Below are 4,642 nucleotides of genomic sequence, written 5' to 3'. Positions count from 1 at the left end.
CACCACCACCACCACAGAAACAATTGAAACATACTGATCAGCCTCAGTATTTTGAGTCTCATTCCCTCCTTAGTGATCACCAGTACAGCTTCAGTATTAACTGATCAGCTGTAGGATTGCTTTCCTAATGTCACATAGCTCTCATCACTGAGAAGAGATGAATTGTCATTATTTAATGTCCTTCCATTCTGGCATGGGTTCGACAGTTTGATAGAAGAGTCTTATAGAAGTGGTCCTTCTGTCAACCTACTTGCAAAAAATATGCAGACACTTTGTGTTTGGATATGTTAAAAATGCCCCTTTTGCCTCTTCTTTAAACTTTAATATAGACCTGTTCTCCCTAACTTTTCTTTCTCTCATGAAAGTGTGGGGCTTGTTTGCTGTTCTCTTTCATATTTATGTTTCTTTTCTCTTTGAAAATAGAAAAACAAAAACTGCTTGGACTTTTGGTTTCAACTCACTATATGCTGTCTCCACACCTATTGTATCATCTGATCACTGCCCTATTACAACTAACCAATGCACCCTGTATGTCCAAACTCTATGGTACTTCGAGGCTATGTACTTGTAGCAAACTCTAGTGAACTTCCTCTCTCAATTATATAACAGACATACAAACTTAGCAGGTAACAGCTAACCTTTGGGCGCTGTTTTGGACCCCATTGTGTCTACCATTCTGATTGGTTGGTATTGGTGCAATTTGTCTCTTACTTTATCATGCGCTAATATGCAACCCAACCAATGGCAGCCTTCAAATAAGTCACATGAGACAGTCTGTTCCAAATCAGCATATGAGCCTACCAGCAGCTATAAAAGCTGACTTCCTTCTAATCTCAACGTCTGTTGGTTTCAGACCTTCTAAGTTTAACTACTGACCACATTGCAGCGACCTCCATCTTCGTCGCCACCACTCATGTCTCTCACCAACGTTGTCAACAACATCTACACAGCACCAACACACTGCACTGGTTCTAATGCATCGCAGTTCATGAGCTTCTCACCAAGCTTAACAGCTAACATTCAACCCATGCAGATGCATGTAGATATATGAATAAATGTCCATCAACCACTTTCATTCAGCTTGTGTATATATACATGTAACCACAATAAACGTATTTAAAGTTATCACATTTGTTCCATGTATTTCTTCATACCGGGTTTACTACCAAACAAGATTACAGCCTTTTGAACAGAGTCACATTAGATGGAACAACAACCTACCCATCTACATACTTTAAGTCGGTTTCACTGCTTTATTCTGACAAGATATGAATCTATGGCTGAAGATAAAAGAAGCTATTTGATCGTTAGTGCAGAATAAAGTTGATAAGCAGAGTAACATTTGAAAACCTTAATCTACCAAATGAATTATTTTTTTGAGTAAAAAGGCCCAACACAATAACTCGCTGTTTACATGTAAAAACAATAGTCAACAAAGATTTGTTTCAAATCAGTAATAATGAATGTAAATAAGTGAATTATATGAACAGTTCTAGGATACAGTAAATATATAAAGTTATCATTGGAAAAAAGCTATTTCATATTTTAACAGTCAAGGGAAATAACCCATTCATTTTCCTATATTATTTGGTATAAATCAAATTGAGTATGCTTATTTCTTAGTATTTGAACTGTTAGAGTTATTTTTGCAATTTATCCAGTACTACACTACACTCTCGGAGTGGTTGGCATTAGGAAGGACATCCAGCTGTAGAAACTATGCCAAATCAGATTGGAACCTGGTGTAGCCATCCGGTTTACCAGTCCTCAGTCAAATTGTCCAACCCATGCTAGCATGGAAAGTGGACGTTAAACGATGATGATGATGATGATGATGATGACAACCCTTAAACAAGTAAATAGTATTTTCCTAAACAATAGATCCACTTATTTTAGTTAATCACTTATTCATGAATATACCATGAATGATGATACCTTTCATGTCACTTCAGCCAATTGACAAGCACTGCATGAAGAACTGTTCTGCTTTTAGACAAATGCACTGTCAACACAAAAGTCACACACTGTTTACATGTAGGAACACCTTAAAATCTATTTGTATGTCTTGAATATAGCCAGCATGTATATTTCATAGAAGACAATGCTCGAAACAGTTCTGAATCCTTGAGAAACCACTTTGACAGCTTTCTTCAAATTATGCCAATGTAATCTGTTTGCCTGAACACTGTTGTATGTAGAGATCCCCATTTACTGTACCTAGACACAAAATAGATGGAACAGGCTCAAGCAAGGAACATGCACTGAGGGTTGGAAAGAAGATGCTGTCTTCAGAAGTGGGGCCATCAGGTGGGTGTACACTGTGCACCCTAATCAGTAGGAATGCTTCTTTCTGCTACACACTGTCAGAGGTCCTACATCATTCACAGACTTTCTAAGACACAATGGGAAGTCTGCACGACCTATAGAGAAGCCTGCATCAAACATGGACATCTAGGAAGGATTCAAAGGCAAACCTCAGCAGAAATTGCTACGTACAATAATACCATTTACAATGAAGCATTACTTGACTTGGACACCCGAGTGCAAGCTATGAAAGGTCAAGGCTATTCCACATTTGATTATTACATAACTGACTTCACAATTTGGGTATTCATAACTTATTGGGAATTCCTAAAAACAAGATCCTGTGTAAGACAGTTTGGTATTCTCAATAAATACTCAAAAACCGTTTTAAGGGCTACATTCTCTGTATTGTTGTTACTGGATTAATGAAACAATTATGAGAACAGAACCAAGGGATAAGCCCTGCAGTGTAAACTATGGACTCATAAGAGGTGCAGTGGAATCACAGGTAGATTAACAGATAAAGTAGTCTTTGTTTGTGGCAGATGTGTAGGAACAAAAAGCACTAAGAGCACACGGGACTTAGATTCTCTCAAATGCCCAAGAGGCTCTCTTGAGGTTGTAGATAGTTTCTGTTACCTAGGTAACCAAATTAGCAATGGTGGAGGATGCTCTGGAAGTATTGTTTCTAGAATAAGAATTGGGTGGAGGAAGTTCAGAGAGCTATTACCTCTGTTGGCAACAAAAGGACTCTCTCAGAGTGAAAGGGAGACTATATGATGCTTGTGTATGAATGGCTATACACCATAGTAGTGAGACATGGGCTCTGAATGCAGAAGACACACGTAGACTGGAGAGAAATGAATGCAGTATGCTCTGTTGGATGTGCAACATCCAACATGTACAGCAAAGTGCAAATGTATTGAGAGAAAAGTTGAGCATAAGAGAAATCAAATGTAGTATGCAAGAGAGAAGACTACGCTGGTTTGGACATGTGATGTATATGAATGAGGACAGCTGCATAAAGAAGTGCCAATCACTGAAAATGGATGGTACCTGTGGAAGAAGGAGACCCGGGAAGATGTGGGGTGAAGTGGTAAGGACCGCTCTCAGGATGTTGGGCCTCACAGAGGAAATGACAATAGAGATGTCTGGTGATATGAAATTCTAGAGAAGACCCGCCCACGTCAGTGAAACTGAGCTCTAGAGGCCCTGTGTGTCCCACCCACACTTAAGAAAACATCTCACGCACTCTACCACAACAAACCAAACTACATCTGTTCTCTTCCTCACATTTCTGCTTCATGTACTTTGATTACCTCTCACTCCCCAATCCTGTCCTCTTGGCCCTGTGCCACTGTATCATTGCTCTCTGCTTGCCCCCAACCTGTGTGATCTACCCACATGCCCTGCCTCATTCTATTATTGATATCTGCTAGCCCCTGACCTGTGTGTTCCACCCACATGTAACTCCTTCATTCACTATGCCTAGCTCTCACTCCTCAATCCTGTCCTCACACCCTTGTTCCTCTATATTATTGCTATCCAGTAGCCCCCCTCCCCACAACTCTATACATACCCAGGTCTTTTGCTACTTACTCGCACTCTTTAATCACACTTCCTACACAATATCCTGCCACTTATATTATGGCATTCACACCTCAAGGGTATGCCCTGGCACTTGCCCCCATCTATATCTCTCTCTTCCTTTACTCAACCATCCCATTTATATTCTGATCCCTGTGAGTATGTCTGGCATTTTGCCACCCTCTCTATTCTGCTGTCTCCCACTCTCTCTCCTCCTGCATTTCCCTCGGGTTGGGCAACAGTGTATTTCCTTTGTGGCAGCACACCTGTTTGTCTTCATTCCTGATCTTTCTTTCTCTGGCCGGGTAACCTTGTACTTCCTCTACAGCAATACACCTGTATCTGTCTCACTATAACCTTTACATCATCCAACACAAGATCACCTCCTCCCCTCTTCAAGGTGTTTTTTTTTTGTCTTACAAGTACTTGGTGACCCTGTCAGTGCAGGTGCTACTTAAAAGCACCCAGTCCACACTGTAAAGTGGTTGGTGTTCGGAAGGGCATCCAGCTGTAACAAACTTGCCAAAACTGACCTCACCTGTGCTTGTGCCACATAAAAAGCACTATTCACCTCGTCTGTGCTTGAGCCATGACAAAAGCACTAAGTCCACTCTGCTAAGTGGTTGATGTTAGGAAGGGCATCCAGCTGTAAAAATCCTGCCAAAACAGTCACAAGATTCAGGTGCAGGCTTTGGCCTGGCCAGCTCTTGTGAAACTGTCCCACCCATGCTAGCATAGAAGGCGGACGTTA

Source organism: Octopus bimaculoides, chromosome 6, assembly GCF_001194135.2.
Source record: "Octopus bimaculoides isolate UCB-OBI-ISO-001 chromosome 6, ASM119413v2, whole genome shotgun sequence".
NCBI classification, from domain to species: Eukaryota; Metazoa; Mollusca; class Cephalopoda; order Octopoda; family Octopodidae; genus Octopus; species Octopus bimaculoides.
This window is presented reverse-complemented; position numbering follows the sequence as displayed.